We start from the raw sequence: 19,541 nt of genomic DNA on the forward strand, positions 1-19,541 counted from the left end.
TGTTAATCACTCAGCCACAGTGTCCGGCTAAAGTATTGTGAAAAAACCGACACAGGAGAAAAGTTATGCTACTTTTTGCCTCTTCTGGCAACACGTACTCTGCTGTTAATGGTACAGTGGGATCCATGAGTATTACCGTGCAAATTGTCCATCACCATGTTCGGGCATTTTATTTGACCCAATAAGAGCTTCAAGAATTAAAATAAAACTCAAAACAAGCTGTTGACAACTTCTGCACCGGCATACATAAAAGTCCATCGCTTAAAAATACACAGGATGTAACAGAAAAATTGATGAAAATAGTCATGGACAATTTGTACGGCAATACTCATGGATCCCACTGTACATCTTGAACAATATGAGAAAATACATATGCTTAGAATTCGAATTCCTTCTAGTGCATACGTGTGAATCTTCGTGTGGTTTGCTTTCGCTTTTGTCTAAATATTATCAGTAGTTTAATAGATTTATGTAGCCATGAAAGTATTGATAATATCTAAACAGCAAAAACAAACCACACGAAGATTCACATGAATGATCTATACTCACAGCCAGTATAATCCTCTTGGGCGTGTTGTGTCGTCACATCTATGTGGTTGTCCCTTCATCCATCTTATCTTATTACCACTCATTCTCATCCTCGTAATTAGATAAAAGTGGCAGAAAAGCGAAGTAAAATCTACTAAATGAATCAATCAATACTCTTCCGAAGCAATATAATAAAACTATTAATTGCGGATTTGATTATGTAATTAATACAAGATGTTTACGAATCGAATGGGAGGGGGCTTGTAACCGTAAAACCCTTCTCTTACATACAGGAATGGCGCCAAATACGAAAATTACTTCATAACGAATGTATTCTGGAAGAGCACAGAAGTAGTTCTGGGAACCAAATCCCTCGTGCGTTTCCCCAGTTACATTTATTACCCGTTCCCCGATTAAAAACAAACGGACAGCTGACCTGAGATCACAAGACAAGGATCTTCTGGCTTTTATTACGTCGTTAAGTACTTCAATGTTATTTTTAGCTGCGGTAAAGGTATGGGAATATATTATATAAAGAGAACTACAATTTGCACGAAGCATGGTCATGGACACGACACCACATGGGAATTCACGCAAGGTGTCTGACATATAACGGAAACGTAAGAAAGTTATGTGTGAATGTAAAACCGTATTTCGAATTTTCCCTTCAGATTCCCTTTTTTTTGTGTGTGTAGGAAAAGTACAGTTTCACTATATTTTTTTATTTAATGATATTACTACAATTATCGAAAATTTTCGAGAAAATTTTTGTCTCTCACAGTCGCACATAGTTACTTGTGTGGAGCTAGTTTGGAATGTTTAAATTCCGATGAAGCCTGCAATTTTGCACAGATATCTTGGGGTCGTAGGAGTGACTTTGGTGCTAATTTTGAGGGGGCAGAATCAAGTCTCGGGCTTAAGAGGGAGAGGGACAATTTCCCCTAGGTCCTTCTCTCTTCGGCAGCTGCCGATCACTGTTGCCAGCTTCGCTCTTTTGAAGCCAGGTCTGGATTTTTCGAGCACTCGTTTGGCTGTGAACTATGGCAACCTCTCCCTGACCCACTATGATGCCATCACTGGCCCCGGCTTACATAGACAACTTCTGTCATAAGTATACATTTTGCACGTGACGTGATATTGTTATATTGGCTACGTCGCCCCACCCTCTCTTACATCCCCAGCTACTTTTCTTTATAGCGCCTTGGCTGACGTGAAGAGGACGTAATATTGTTATCCGGGAATACTTTATTTTCGATTTCATACGACCAAGGGTTGATTATTGAGATGGGTGATGCCGCCGGATCTAGACGGTAAAAATTAATAATAAATTGATCACTTTAAAGCTAACGATAATACCAGCGCCCTCTCACCCACACTCCCACTTATTTGACACCTAAAATTACCCCAGGAGGCACATTATCCAGTTTCGTAAATCTAGCTCCTTCAAAGTTTTTACTTTGTTTACGGTGAAATTTAGCTCTTTTTTGTGCATCAGGATTGGCAACACTGCCAGGATGACCATAGGAGGCAAAGATAAATGCATTGCTCTTATGGAAGTATTATTTTATTTGTTCTCTTGGTAATATCAAACTTCCGAAGACACAGAGAAAGATATGAACGGAAAAAGGACAGAGTGAAGTGGTAATTGACAGGCGGAAATGTCGAAACTTCCATTTGATTAGCCGTAACTTTAAGTTGAAGTTGATTCCCCATAAGGAATACATGGGTTTCTGAAAATTCTTATTCATCATATTTTTCAAACATCGTATCTATCTTAATAATCAACTTTAAGAAGCACTTTCACTTGCAACACGTGGAGAAGTTCATACTCTATTGAACACCAGCATTTTTCCTGAGTAGCATTTTCCATTCGGACGATATTGAAATAAATGCACAACTGGTGCGAAATTGTCCCTCATCACCTTAAGTCCACTTTATGCACAGTAAAGCTAACGGGCACTTGACCTACAGTTTAAAGTAGGATCCGAACCACTATGTGCCTCCACCGGGTATCGAACACGGGATCTCTTGCTTACAAGGCGATGACGCTACCACTGCGCCATCGGGGAGGTCCACAAGTTTAATTAAACAACGAACCTATTCTTAACAACAATGTCATAGAGTTAAACCCTTTTTGCTACAAAAAAAACTACTACTGCTCTCTCCACGAAAATAGCCCAGTCAATGTCGGAGCTTCCGCTTGCCTCCTCTACGCCCCTGGCCCTCCAGGTTTGCCACATTTCTTCTAAGCTGCTCAGTCGACACATCGCACGTTGTACGTATGCGGTTGAAATTGTTGCTTATTGGCAGCACTGCAATTTGACGGCCTGACATTGACTGGACTATTTTCATGGCTTTAACTTTACCATTCTATCTGATGGCACATAAATGAAAAGAAAGAAGTCGATAAATGCCAAGCGGAAGAAAACATATCCTCAAAGAGAGGGTGATAATCTAAATTACAACTTAAGAACAAAACACACAGATAACATATCAGTGGCGGCTGGCCAAGTGCAACAAGTGCAGATGTTTTCACCTAATTTTCAAATTAATATTGACATTTTTCATTTGCTTGTTAAATTAAACTATTTCCCAGCAGAGCGCACACGACAATACTCAAATAATACGCCGCACGGCGCTACGCACGTGAAGAGTTCGTCGTAGCATAAACAAACCAAGAGCAGACGCCGCCAGGTTGCGGAAGACTTTAGCCGGTTGTCATGGCAACGGTGACGTCACCTAGCGTTGGAATTAAACGGGTGTCGCCATCTAGGTGCACCAGTTCTCTCGTCGACAGAAAACATTGCATCCAGTAGTTGTGGCAAAATCGTTGCGTTCTCGCGAGATCTTGTTCCGCGTGTGTGTTTCGCGTTTCCTATCGTGTGTTGTGTTCATGTGTTGAGCTGTGGTTTGTACAATGAACCCAGTAAATGACTTAGTGTGTAATTTGTTGCAGACACCATTTTCCAGATGGACGAATGAAGACAAAAAATACGTTTTAAATTCTGGGGGGCCCACTGACACTTACTATTTGTTTTTCATTGCCTATAAATGTACTTCTTCACCAGTGGCGTGCGGTGATAAATCAGGCAGGGGAACAGGTCACCTGCACTTGCTCCCCCTCGCATGGGTGTCTTAATATAATACAATAGATCAAGTAAAATTCAACCCTTATTGAAATGTCAGAAGTGACAAACATGAGGCACGTTAAAATTATATGACAATAATAAATTTAAAGCAAATGTGATATAATATAAAGAAAACATTAAAAATAAAATTGTTGATGCGCAACAAAGAAAAAATTGATAATATAAATTTATGATTTGATTTAGTTTATTTTACTTCGCGTTTTGTGCCTCTTGGCTAATTTGCGAAGATGGGGATGATTGATGAAATGATGAAATTGATGAATGGACATTCACAAACAATCAAGCCCGACCAGGATTCGAACCCGGGACCCTTGGCGTCGCAGCGCGATGTGCTAACCACTTTTTTTTTTTTTTTTTTTTTTTTTTTACAAAAGGAAAGCCCCTAAGCGGAAGCTTTTCCCATCACACTTCATTCACTCATATCATTTACATTTCTATTTCAGGACTCTTCAGGACAGACAATCACAAATACCCATGCCTTACCCGGGACTCGAACCCGGAACCCCTGGCGTTGTAGCGCGCTCTGCTAACCACTTCGCCACGGAGGTCGACATCACTCGGCCACAGGGTCAGGCTATAAATTTATGAGTCATCAGAGAAAGAACATAATATTTTGTCGTGACCTGTTTCATCTCTTTATTCGTAGATTAAGTTGACGTTTTTCATAGAGTTGAGTATTCTTGTAATTCAAACGTCCTCAATGCAATAATGGCACACAGATGGTTGAGTTTTTTCATGACGTTCGCTAGATTAGTCAGGGTGGCTACTGTAGGACCATAATAAAATTCAAGTATAATTCCCGGTTTTCAAGGCGAACTGTACAAAAATTCAAGCAGATGTTTTATCTATTTCAAACTAAGGTTTTACCGTCTCTTACCACCCACACACATACACACCAACAAATACTTATATTAACAATATATGGTTTGTGCGATTCCAATGAATCCAATAATTCTAGTCCACTTGGACGGTACATATATATAATTTAAGGCGCGGAGTTTACATTTGTCATTTCACATAGCTACTAGGCAGTGGCGTGCCCAAGGGGGGGGGGTTTGGTAGGGGGTTATACCCCCCCCCTTTTGCCCAATATTCCTAAAAAAAGAACGTCAATGGTAGGAAAATATGACAAAATGCGAGCGGACTACCAAGAAAAAGTATAGGTAACCCCTCCCTTACAAAAATCCTGGGCACGCCACTGCTACTCGGGACTATAAATACATCTACAAACACAAGTCACAAATGTTACGGGAAATAGTAATCTACGAAAAATTGTTAATTCTATAAGAATTTTAAATTTACCTAATCAACTTCAAGATATTTTATCTTGTAATAATCTTCCGTCCATCAGATGGATTGTTCCGCAAAGGACACTAACAAAGGAAACGGATTGACAGAATTCTGTTTTATTTTCCACGCAGCTTTCTTTTCTTGATAAAAGTAAAATCTAAACTGTGAAAAACTTGTTTCAGGTCATTAATAAATATGTATAAATTCAATGGAATTGGGATTTTAAAAAGTTGCAATTTTCATGTCTACAGAGAAAATTTCAAGCAGAATTCACGCACAATTCCCGGAGCCAATAATTCACGCATAATTCCCGGAATTCAAGAAATTCCCGGTGAGTAGCCACCCTGTTAGTAGAAGTTGTTAATGTGACAAAACCCGACCTGTTCCAGACTCCCTTCTCAGGATTAAACAAGGACAACAATATAATTTGCCACTGGTAGAATATCCAGTTAATCATTTTACAGAGTTGTAGTAACTCGTTTGAAAATGCCTTGTGTATGATTTCGTTTTAGTTTTTAATCCAGTTAGGATGTGTGTTGGTTTGTTGTATTTTGTGCAAAGTTCAATGAACTACAGGCTTTCGTACTCAGCCGGTCGATCATACAACACTCGCAACATTCGCTTTCTTGTCCTGCAGCTGCGTGCCTTGGAACTTTGGTCTTGGGGTTGGTGGAACAGGTGGATGTGAGCTGTTCCCTCGGAACCTATTTCGCAGCGTTTAGCCAAGGTATTTAGCAGACGCTTAGACTGTAGAAGATTTTTTCAGTTCGTTATGAATGTCAGACGCAAGTTCTCAACGAGATTAGGAAGCTATGGACTTTCTACACTCAAAAGTATCACTTATGACGCGAACTTCAGCACATAGCAAAAACTGGAAGAAAAGCGAATCCACAATATCTCTCTGAGGGAACAGCTAGAGTTTTCAGCTTCCGTGGTGCCGTGGGGATCGTTTACCTTCGCGCGTGGTCGGAAATACTCGGCTTCAGACAGTAGAGGGCATGTTACTAAGAGACCATGGTAGAGCATTGGGTGAGAACCATGATGCGTTGGGGGTAGATGACGTCAACAAACGTCCAGCTACGGTGAAAGATTTTCTTCAGTGTTACTTTTGGAAACGTTGATTTCGGGAGAAAGAAGTGTTCTTATTATGTTAATATAAATAATTTAAATAGCCCAAAAGCGCTGTAAGTAGGAGGGAACAGCCTGTTCCCTCTTTTCCATGGAGGGACCGCCACTGTTCTTCACCTGTTATTTTAGGCACGAGCCGCTACTGTAACATATAGCCTATGTATTGCACAGAGAGACGAACATTAAAGACCAAAGAAGATCCTCAAGAAACATTTTCCACAAAGCAAGTAAAGATAAAGCAAGATTAATTTAAACTGGAGAGTGGACAGACAATGATTTATGATCAAGAGTCTGTTTGCTTCACTTCATCCGCTGAAACAAAGATCGCGTGTTGATGACGGAAAAGACAAACATCTCAATTTGTTGAACGAAAACGAAGTTCTAGGTACGAGCTTCTTCATGTTAGATTCATAGTTGACTTGTGCAGTCCACATTTTGCGATTTTTATCATGGCAAACAAAGGGGTAAGGTGCTCGACTTATGTTTGTTATTCGTTGCTCGCAGAAGCAACTACCTTCCTAATATAATCATAGAGATAAAGGCGGCAGAAAGCCATATAGAAGTTGTATTTATTAACTGTACTTCTTCATCTTTTCTACTATGACTACCATAGGCGTGCGCATTTGATTTCGTAGACAATGTTAGCCTACTTGTCGAAATTCATGTTTCCTTTTCACAGAAACTAGTAACATTATAGTCTCTGAGTATTGGTTATGATTTTAGTACAAATGTTCCTATCATTGTGACGATATTTATACTATTTAAATGATGAAAGTAAACAATTGAAATGCATAATGGAATAAAATAAGCAACCAATATATATATTTAACCAATGTCCACTTCACTTCTTCGACATGACATTGTCCATCTTATGTAAAAATCTAAAGAGGGGAATTTGAGACGACGTTTGTTTAAAATGAAGTGTTTTGCAAACTAATACGGGATTGAAGTAAACTGTAAATGCTATTAATATAATTATTGTAGAATATTTAACCCTACTGACTTTAAAAGTAATGTTTATGTCTTTCTCACTTAGGTATTTTTCCTTTTATTGAGGTACAATTGGGAGACTGTTTTCTTTTTAATGTTCTCATTAGTGACGCAAATGAATCGAAGTTGTAAGAAAATAGAACCTATTCTGACAATGCGTTTCACTTTCGTATAAATGACAAGTGAGTGGCGAATGTTGTGCCCTCGTGGTATACAAATGCACCACTAACTTGCGCCTTCTATTACATCACTTCATCAATCATCATCATTATGGCGATTAACCCAAGTGGTATAAGATCACCATAAGATAACTGAAATTGCCTGAAGAACAGAAACTCACCCACACACTTTTAACTATTTACATCGTATCAACTAACAAAGATATTTTTGAATTTCAAAGTTTTGCTCATTACTGGTAGAATTAACATTCTAATACTGCTCTTTTACTGTAATTTATTTCACATTAACTATATTGATACACGCTTATAGTTTCAATTAGCACATGCAAAACAGTCTTAGAATTCTCCTGATAATGCTTGGTTTGTCATCTTCCACTAGTTCTTCGTCATCTCCAAGTTCTATGTCCTTGGAAGACTCTTCGTTTATGCCAGGCTGCTCATCCTTTTCAGCATCTTCTTTCTTCATTTCATTCGTCACATGCGATAATTGTGTCAACATTTTGCAACAATTTGCATCCGTCTCACCATCTTCATTATTCGTTCCTTCCTTCCTCTCCAATGATGCTGTCTTCACTTCGGAAGACCTATCATCTAGCAGCTCTATTCTTCGTTTCATGAGTCTCATCTGATAATTGTGTCTTCATTTTGCAACAATTTGCATCCGTCTCACCATCTTCATTATTCGTTCCTTGCTTCCTCTCCAATGATGCTCTCTTCACTTCGGAAGACCTCTCATCCATCTTAGCAGTTCCATTCTTCGTTTCATGAGTCTCATCTGATAATTGTGTCTTCATTTTGCAACAATTTGCATCTATTTCAGCATCTTCATCCTTCATTGTCTGCTTCTGATCGGAAGATTTTGGCTTCACCTTTGAACGTTTTCGAGCCTCAGCCTCCTGTTTTGATATCAGCATTAGTTTGTATCTGATCTTGATTTGCCTGCGTAATAACTTATAATCCACTTCAGCCTCCTCAAGAAGCTTATTAGCTGTTCGACATAGAATTTCCTTATCTTTCACTTTGTCCGACAAGGACTTCTTGAATTTCGACACCACGTTCTTCATAACGTTGCGGTACTGATCTCGCGCGTCGTACATTATTCGAAGGTTTTCGCCAGGAGTTGTCTCCGGGACTTCCTCAACGTTCTCAACGGTGTCCTCCAAACTTCTGAGGGTTTCCATGGTCCAGACGTAGAAGTCCCAAAGATCATCTTCGGAAATATATTCAGCCTGTTCTGCCTTCTCTCGCTTTTCTCCTTTCGGGGTGTATTGGTAACGATGCCGCAAGCCTCTGCGTACCTCTACAAAGCTTCGTGTGCGTTCAAGAATGTCTCTCTGATGTTCAAGTCTAGAGAAATTCCACTCGAACCCTTCATCTTCTGGAAGATCTGACCACCTCACATCTTCGGTGCTTTATTCCATCTTTGCCCCAATCATGTGATACTGACCTTCGACGATCTTTACAAAAATTGCCACAGTGTCTTTGATGCTGTCAGACTCCTGGATCAGTACCGCCGACGTTTCCCTTATCTTCTTCAGTCTCGGCTCGTTACTTCGGTGTTCAGTGTGCAACTTCTGCACCAGATCCAACCTTTCCTTTGATCCTAATGCCTCCGTACCATTTAAGTTAAGCTCCTCTTTGATGCTTTGAAAGTATGTGCTCAGGTAGTCATATACCAAGAACTCTCGTGTTGTGAAGTCCGTTTGGGTTGACTCGTACCTGTAGTTTGAAATGGGGATATATTGTGGCCTTCTGCATTCAGATCTTCTTTCTTTCGTCATTCCATTCCATATTTCTGTACGTTTTAGTCCATCGTCTGCTTGACTTTTGTCCTCAGGTTCTCTATCAAGGTCTTTTACCATGCATTTTCCCCACTATTTCAAAGTCTTTCATTTCACAATGTTTATCGTCATTGTTTGCCTGCCATTCTCTGGAATTGTAACTCAACTCACTCTGCTGTCGTTCTCTGAAGGCAAACTTCAAGGCATATATATATATAATTTCTGATTCTGCTCCACAACGATATCGAATACGATCCTATATTGTAGATTACTTCTCTGAGTTTATCTGTTGAAACTCTTTAGTCCAGTTTCTGCGGGTGTTTGCAGAACTTTCTTTCGCCATTGTAACGTTCCATCTATCTCGTGGACCAAGGTAGGCTTAGCGCGGGCCCCTCTGGAACCGACTACATAATGTTTACTATAATTCAGTCCAATCTGCATAGCAGTATGCAAGAGTCGTCGTCGCCCTCCACAGAGATAGAACTAGTTTCAGTTTTACCCATAATGCTAACAACCTTTTCCTCCAGCGGTGTCACGAGACTCTAAATTGCTCTCAGGGTTCAGGTGTATGTTGCCAGTTAAAAAAGGTAGCCAAAGGCTTGACCAGAGCGATACACAGGATTGACTTTAACATATAAAATTTTATTTAACTACAAAGTTCAGAAAGAAAACTTAGACTAATACAGAGAGGTTATGAGTTTAAATTAAGGTAACAGGACTTTAGACACAGAAATTCAATGGATAAACTTAGTCTGTACTCAATTTACCTTGATACATAGGGACCACGTTTACATATTAAACCCGTTACTAATCTATCTCCTAGAATAATATTCCTATTAGACCATAAATTTCTACCTCGCGGTTGGAGGCTGGGGGGGAGGGGAAGTAAAAGGAAAGCTGATTAGTCACTTCTCTCATCCGAGGGTGGAGTGTGTTCTTGGCAGTGCCAAGTTCACTTCTCTCGTCCTGAGACGGAGCGTAGCTTCTCTCATCCGAAGATGGAGCGAGGCTATCTCTCACCCGAAAGTGGAGCGGATTCTCTGACTAGTGGACAGAGTCCAACCTCTTATCTCTCGTCCGGAGACGGAGCTCAGCTTCTCTCATCCGAAGATGGAGCCCTTACTACTCTTGGTCTCTCGCTGGATATGGCGGAGTGAGTCTCCTTTGAGGTGCTTTTGCTTTTATATAGGGTCTGCGATGCTAGCGAAAACGGGTGGAGAAGAGATAAACTAATAAAAGTATATTCCTAAAGTAAGTTTTCCAAAATAGAGGTGGAACTCATTTTTAAATTTACACAATTCTCAATTTCTCAGATTCTTAGAAAAGTCATAAAAATAGAGGGGCGACTCGTACAATTTGTGACGAGACGGGTTCGTTACACCATCTTTCTGCGAATGCGAATCAACTATGTCCTTTGGAGCTGGCTGCCTAGCAACAAAATGAAGAATCGTTCCATTCTGCACGCTATCTTCACTTTGCATACTAAGACCTTGCTCGGAACACTCGGAAAATGCCATTACCAGAACTGCAACATACTTTAGTTCATAACTACCGCATCCTAACATCATCTCTGTCATGTGCCAATGTGTCAACGTGAAGAAACTTAAACTGTGAAATCTGTTATCCAACTCCGCGAGATTTAGAGGTTTCACCACTACTTCGTTTCGTCAAAACGTTTTCTGTCTAACTACTAGCTACTTATTCACATCAACAATTTGCATCGGTTGGTTAAATTAGTCACTTGAAATTTGAAGAAGTCTGTGGCATAGTTCTTGCTCTGTCCACATAGTAAGTTCCTGGCTCTCGGTGATTGCACCACCATGCGAGAGATAATACTCCGCCGCTATTTCTACTATATCCAAATAGTGAATCCTGTACAACTGAAGGCTATACGAAGACTCATACGCATCGAGGAATATCATCCTACGCACTGCTTTTCGTACGAGGGGTTGTTCTCATCGCTTCCTGCATCACAAGACTTAGCAGTCGTCTTGTGATCATAGCTCGCAAGAGACCTGGGGTCTGCCTGCGTTCTGTCACCCGGCGCTGCATTATCGAATCGTTCTATTCCACTTTGAAAATGGCGAAAACCTCAAATCGAACCTTACTTGATCACAATCTAAAGCTTTTTGCGTTTTCGCGCAACATTTCAACAAAGGATATATTGTAACTTGCTTGCTGCATTGTTAGTAATATTGCCTGGTGCATCAACAAGAATGCTTTAAATAAAATAAGTGTCGGTTAAGGATAATCCCGTTCTTCGTCTTGTCAAGATGTAGTTTCGTGTCCTTCTCGTATCCATTGGAGTCTCTGGTCATTTATTTCCTACCATTTTATTTTATTATTAGATTAAACAAACATCATACATAACTTATCTATAGATGAATCTTTCTCCAGTAGTGTGTCTGAATAAAGCCTCAGAACAGGACGGTAACAGTAGTATAAGCCGGAGACGGATTCCTTAAAATTTACAGGAGAAAAGACGAGAAAGTACTTACGGAATTGCGTTCTTGAGGACTTTCTGAAGCCGGGGAAATAGTTTTTTAGAATCGTGCAACGTATTTTGCCTGTAAATAAGGTATTTTTCGTCAATCATGCATCTCCGTTGTACGATAGCTCGTGCCGCAATTTGCCCACCGAATTAGCAACGAGCAATAAATGATTATAATGTTAAAAATAACGCTTTTTTCATGGAAAAAAAGTGATCCCCAGCTTGAAAAATCTTCCGCTATGCATATAAGGTAAGTAGCAATAATTTTTATTTGAAAACAAACGAGTTTAATGTGTCTCCGGCTTATACTACTGTTATCTTCAATCTCATACATTAAAAAAAAAAAAAAAAACGTTTAAGAGACAATAAAATCAGTGTACGAAAGACACTGAGTAACGTTGTCATCAGAAAACTTGAAATGATTCTAAAATCACATTCGATTGCTTTCAAACAAAAAATTGACAGCAATTTCAATTTTTAACCAAATAGAACATTTTTTAAAAGTAAATGAAAGTCCAAGATGATACACAAGAAGAGAAAATCTGTACACGTTAAACATTATTTTAACAGACATGGAGGATTTTTTATTTCTTTCAGAATACTACCATGTTGACATATAAAAATAAATAATCCTCCCAAATTTTATTTGTGTATAGTTGTAATCATTAATTGGGGTAACGCCCTAATTGCAATATTCATATATCAAATTTGAATTCATGTGCTGCTTACATAACTACGTTATTCTCAAACGCTATAGTAAAAATAAGTAACTGAAATAACACCGCTATCAAAATTTAAGATCGTGAGAATCAGATAATAAATAACAGAATCTATTTTCCAGTAAGTACAACTACCATACTAGGGCCTTCTTTTGAATATCCATATGATTGTTTTAAGTTTTTTATGCAGAAGTAGCGCAAAAGTAGCGAGTAGCGAACAAGAGTAGCGTAGCGAGCTACTTTTTGGTAAATGCGGATGTAGCTAGCGAAGCTACTTTTAAACGTAGCGTTCGGATCACTGGTTCTGAATACATGCACATGTGTGGTTTGTATGAGAGAGTGTGTGCGTGAACACGCCAGCTTGAGTGTGAAATATTAACATGGAGTAATTGTGTAGATATTAATTTGTTGACCTTATTTAGGGACTTAATTTAGCATATCTGACAGCAGGTATATCCTGGGCCGGACGACCCTGGCGACTGCTCGGGGCACCAAATCGGGAAAGTCCACTTTATTCACAGAAAGGCTAATCGGGACTGGATCTACAGTTTAAAATGCGATCCGAACCACTACGTGCCTCCACCGGGTTCGTGGCTATTTGTTTTAAAAAGATTGGATATAATGTTGACAAGAATTAATTGAAGTAGCTGCTTAATAACATAATAATCACGAAGCAATTACTGTTATTTTGATTTGATTATGAAGGTATTAAATAAACACATATCTACAATAAACGTGATCTTTAACAGTAACAGTTTTGGAAGAAGAGACTCATAAAAATAGCCTTTAGGATTATTTGCTAAATAACTGTGGGGTTTGTGAAATCACAAATATTGCTCTTAATTATTTTGCTCCTCAGGTACCTAATTTGTAAATTTTAATAATCCTGAAAATCTTTGGTGGGGGGCAAGTTTAGCTGTTGTACGTAGAATAAACGTTATTTACAAATATCTAGGCGTTATTCTGCAAAAAACCGAATCGCAGATAACCCTTGAACTTTTGAAAATACAGTTTAGAAACTATGATTGTGATATTATATGAATGTGAAGATGGCAGAAGTAGTATAGTAGTAGTGGTAGTAGAAGCAGCATCTCCATAGTAAACCATTCATTTGCTAATATCTTTCCCGTGCATTCCTTGCTCACTGTTGGCTCTAATGTTTATTTTCTATCCATTACTATTGCAGTTTAAAAAAGTGCATCGGTGTATGCAGGAAAAGTTTATGTTTTTATGGAACTAATATTTAAATTCCTCCAATATTTACTCAAGTTCCATGCATTAGCTCCCGAAAATTGTCATCATCTTCTTTCTTACGAAAGCGTGTAAGATGTGAATGGCGAAATGAGGAGCCTTCCTTTAAATTCTTACCTTCAATCATTTTCAAGATAGAAATAAACTCATGTTAAGTATTTGTTGATACTGAGATATGTAGTATATGTATGAATGTGTGTGTGTGTGTGTGTGCATGGACATTCGGAAGGGGGGCAATGGGGCGTCATGCTCCCCCTTCTGGGAAATGAATGTCAGCCTAAAAGTAGATATTTCACACGGTGTCGTGTCGTTTGCGCCGAAGCTTCTTATCGGTTCATTTCCGCCGTGACATATGTCAAGACCTTCCTCGGCTGGTTTTCCCACAATCCAGAGTGTCATCACCGCCGCGGGCACGTGTGTTTATGGGCACATGGTGCATAGTGCATAAAGTGGACTTAAAACATAAAATCAAACGTATGTTTATGACGTTGCACAGCTGTGTTTACAATGAAATGTTAAATCTATCCACAGAGTCAAATATGACTTTTCTTTACTTATTTCAAAAGACGTTACGCAGGATTACTTGTATCAATTTTATTCCACAACAGAAAATACATAAATCAGTATCAGCCTAATAACTATTAATAATTTATCGTTAATCGTAAAAAAAACATTGTAAATACAGTATTGTTAAAATATTGAAAGCATTCTACAAGTACTACGCAAATGTACACTTTGGAAGCAACATAAATGTACCAGTCTATTACACTTAATTATTATACACTACATAAAATCGTCAAAAACATTATAAATACAGTGTAATTTTTTGCAAACATTATATAAGTAATAGCTACGTATATATAAACACAATATTTCGATACACTTGCACCAATACAGACGTTATTTGAATTCTTGTAGGCATGCAAATGCTCGAAGGCATTCCACGCGTTGTTTCTATCATTTCCATATTCTCAGCCATCTTGTCGTCTCTCTCAAATCTCCGTTTTACATAAGTACTAATTTCCCAATGTATATCCCTCATATATACGTACTTTCATCTTACATTCGTTTACCAATCACCTCCTTTTCAATCGAAGATAAACTCAGCTGGAGCTGGGCAACGTCATAAACACACATGCGCGCGGCGGTAATGACACTCCAGATTGTAGGAAAACCCACCAAGGAAGGTCTTGACTTATGTCGCGGCGGAAATTAACCGATAAGAAGCCTCGGCGCAAGCAACACGGACTCATTTCACACTTATAATTGTATTTCAGTCAAAGCAATTTGTGTTAATTATTACAAAGGCGTTGCAGGAACATAATCACTTCAAAACTGATTGAGTGTTTTTTGAAGGGCCAACACTAGTATGAGGGGACTTCGTTTGCAACCCCTCCTGGAAGAGTACGTACAGTACATATGCTCTATTCTTTATTTTATATATTTAATTTTTTAAATCCTACTGTAGCATTGATTTATGGAATTATGTTATTTTACGTCGCTTTTCTGCCACTTTTGACTAATCACGACGATGAGGATGAGTGATGATATGATGTAATTGATTAAAGGACACTTACAAACAGAACCTATGACCACGCAAGGATTCGAACCATGGACATTCCTACTGTAAGAGTGATTTCAGAAAGTGCAATGTAGATGATCAATTATAATATGTAATTTGACCAGGGCTTGTTGTTAAACCAGCCCGAAAGACGCCAATTTATAAAACTCGATTGTATTCTACTCTATGGCAAGTAACTTCATATGTGTGTCTGTGTGAAATTATTCAGAAAGGAAATTTCAGGGTTGTTAATAGTACAGGAACCCATACATTTCGCAACAGGACAGGAACCTTTTTTCTTTTTTCTCCCATAATTTAAATTCGGTCCAAGTTGCATATTGTTTCATTTGAATACGGAACTTGGATCCTATTTAAACTGATACGGAATTGAAATACTTTACAGAAATAAAGGATTCTTACGTTTCAGAACCCATTTACGCTTGCTGAATTTCTCTCCTGAACCGGAATTGTATTTTTTTTAAATTCCTGAACCTTTAACAACCCTGCAAAATTTACTATTTCCTTAAATAATGAGAACATCAAATAGGAGATAATATTTTCACCAGCAGAAAAGTCCTGTCTCGCTATTCGAGTGCTGAGGGTTAAACCGCATCCTTCCTCTTTCCATTCCCTTTCTGAAAGATAAAGGCATCCACGTGTAATTGGTAGAAAGTCGATACTTAGCGAAGTAATTTCTTTTCTCGATGTTAATTAAAAATTTATCTCGTCTAGTTTCGTGCAATAGAAAAATGTATAAAACCTTCTCAAAATCTAGAGAGCGAACGCGTAGTTGTAAAAGTCACGCAGTACAGAGAAATTGTACGTGGCGGAGTGGTTAGCACAGAGCGCTATGACGCCAGAGGTCCCAGGATTGAATCCCATTTCTTGTCACTTCTTCACCGCACAAAAGCCTCTTAATGCTTCTCTACCAAGATAAAGTAAACTGTCCTTGCCCCCCCTCCCCGCACCCCCACCCCAGTTTTGCCACCCAATCACCGCTACTGTTACTGGCCTATCGTTATCTGCATCATTTACTTTCCCTCTTTGTTTTATAGCATTAACAATAAAAAATAATAATCAATATGGGCGGCACCAGGATCTGAAAAATGTGCGCAATGTTTAATTGTCGAGAAATCCACCGGTGTTATATTTTTTAGAGACGACTCATCCAGGGGCGCCGACTTGTCAAAATTATTGGGGGGGCTCTGATCACTGAAATAAATGAATGAATTACTCACTCCCTCTCTTTTTTAAAAATAAAAATTACGTCTTCGTATAGCAGTTTTTAAGCAGCTATTATATTCCTCATGCAAATGAAATGTAACATGAAAAACGTTTAGAAAATGTTTCAAAGTCTCTTTATGTCTATTGTGTCTGCTCATTTGTTTCTTAGATAACAATTACCATTTTTATTGAAAAGTATGTATTTACATTAAGAGACCAACCTAACAGTTTTTATGCTGGCCTCGGTGGCCGAGCGTGTTGAGTGGTGGACTCAACCCGCTTTGATCCAGAGGTCTCGGGTTCGAGTCCCGGCGAGGCCATGGGTGTGTTTTAATGTCCGCAACAGACATGTGATGGGTTGCAAATAACCCATAAAATAACGAATATTTACAATATTTAACAGTTTTATTTAATTATTTACATAAATGCTAATACAAATCTCAGGAAAATAGTTCTACTTTTTTGTTCTTGGTACAATATTTTACTTTTTAAATTTAATTTTGCACTAAAAAAAATAGCATGTACACTAAGATATAAATTGACTTACACAACAAAAACATATGAACATGATTTAAAAATAAAGCAAAAGTTGCTCTACCCAGTGCGTTATATTTTTATGATCTCAGGTCCAAATTATCAAGCACAGTTTGATGTATGTGGAGTACCGCTAAGGTGCTTAGTCTCTTCTGCCTCATTGTAGATCTCAAATATGTCTTCAGTCGGCTAATAGCACTGAATGACCTTTCGACTGTGGCTGTCGTCACGGGCACAGTGCGGAGGACCATCATGAATTTGGCTCCTGGAGGGTGCTGTCTTCCAAAAGAAACTTCCTTATGTCACGCATGGTAGTTAGAACCACTTTCTTCTGTTTGGCGATATCACCAAGCATGGACATGTGTAAGGAGAGCCTATCGGCATCCAAATCTTTGCGAAAGAATTCTCGCGTTTGCTGAAAGTTTGTTGTGCAACTGTTCACAGCTGAGATGCATTCTTTCTCTACGGCTGTTACTTTTTGTAGTCCTGTAGATTCATGTCCTTGTTTAACAAATGATTTTTCTGTATCACAAACGTCAGTGTATATTGATTTATAATACTATTTTGGCGAGGCTCGGTTTGCCCCCTGTGAATTTCAGCCAGAACTGCTCAAAACACATTCGCTTTTCTTGAAAGATGTCAGTCAAGTATTTTAGTTTTGATTCCACTTCTGTAGCACCAATGCGTGGAGACTGAATCTTACAGTTTACCTCTTCTATTGGACCCATCACATGGCAGTAGAGGGAGAGAAAGAAAAATGTCTTGAAGTGAAGCATTGTCTCCAGATATCCAGCACATTTTAATGTTGCGTCAGTAGAATCTTCTTCAGAAAATTTCTCAAGAAATTTGAGAAGGTTTTCATAGTTCCTTAAGATCTGTTGCATATTGGAGGCTCTCAACGTCCACCGACGAGGACAAAGTGGTCGCAGTCCAGTATGGCTAGCCTTCTCATTCACATCAATAATATTCCTAAATATTTGCATTCTTTTAGGGGATTCCCAAACAGTCTTTAACAAGTCGTTGGCTAAATTCATTATGTCTCTGATTAATATATGTATAATAGTACTGTAAATAATAATTATATACTTAGTATATAGTTATAAGTCGTGTGTTTTGCTGTCTCCGGTCATAGCCCCCCCAAAGTTGATGGTTTAGGGGTCTGAGCCCCCCAAAGTTCATTGTGTAGAACATTTCAAATGTGTATTTAAAGTTAAGTTCATGTGGCACAATTCAGAGTAAACTTTACAAGAGAAGCAAAATAATACATTAGATCCTCTTAAGCAAAATTATTTGGGGGGCTCTGCCCCCTCATCATTAACATTGGGGGGGGCTCGAGCCCCCCTAAGCCCCATGGAGTCGGCGCCTATGGACTCATCTTATTATTGTTGTTGCCAGGGCCTCCCCTATGGTGCAGTCGTAGCCTTGTAATCAAGGGGTCCCGTGTTCGATTCCTGGTGGAGGCATATAGTGGTTCGGATCCCACTTTAAACTGTAGGTCTAGTCCCGATTAGCCTTAATGTGCATAAAGTGGACTTAAAATAACTCAATAAATTATTATTGTTATTACTTATTTGCCATAAGATAATATTTATACTTGATATTACATCTTTTTTGATGTATTCGGAGTATCTTTCTGCCCTAAAGATATTAAAAGCGTTATTAATACTTATCAAATATGTACTAATACTGTATAGAAAAATATAGACAATGAAAAAGTATTATACAGTTAGAAGTAATTCGTAACTAGTTTACTTACGCGGATAACTTGGGTGTAGAAAAATGCTCATTACTGCTAAAAACTATTCTTCAGTAATATATATTATTATCGATATGTTACAATTCGGATATGTATATGACCCCGAAAATGAAAGAACAAATTTTGTTTTTGGAATATGTATGCCTATTACAATACCAGAAACTTACTTTCACATGTATTCACTTACTTTTCTTATTGTTCTTATTACTATTGTAACGACCCTGCTTAGTCGCCATTCAATTATTATTAGACCTTGCGTGGTCGCTATATTCTTTTTAATCGGATGATTAGGCGGAATGTCCCTGCGAAACGTACGCTTTTATTTTAAATGTATTCTTTAAACGTTAACGGTTCCACCTCTAAATTTATTAGCTTCACTCATTATTAGAACCTGCGTGGTCGCTATATTCTTTTTAATGTTATTAATTATTGTCATTTACACTGTTCAACTCGTTGTTTAGAATTGCAAAGTCCTGCGAGGCTCATTATTAATTGTATTGTCTGAATGCACACAGTTTTAGTTTATATTAACACGTGCATCTAGTGATTTTCCCACTAGTGATTTCTCAATTTCAAAACCTTGATATTTCTCAGTACGAAGTTTGCAATATGTAAAAAAAATGAGTTAGCAACGCGTACTTGTAGTTAAAATTTTCACCACCCATGCGCCACCGCGAGTATAAAACCCAGCGCAGCGAGACCGGAGCTCGCATCTGCTTGTTCTACTCTGTTACCAGCGTCTGATCTAGTGTCGTCTGCTGGTCTGGTGTTGTCCGCCGGTCTGGTGCTCGCCGCCGGTGTGGTGTCGGCTGCCGTTCTGGTGTCGGCAGGTGGGCGGATGTCTGCTGCTTGTGCGTATGTCTTGTTTGCCGTGGTTTTCGCAAATACCCGACATCCCCGGTAATTGGCTGGGTGGGGTCCGTGTCAGTTGGCGCACTTGCACGGGTCGGTGCGATTTGG

This window comes from Lepisma saccharinum, chromosome 8 (genome assembly GCF_977018435.1).
Source record: "Lepisma saccharinum chromosome 8, izLepSacc3.1, whole genome shotgun sequence".
NCBI lineage: Eukaryota > Metazoa > Arthropoda > Insecta > Zygentoma > Lepismatidae > Lepisma > Lepisma saccharinum.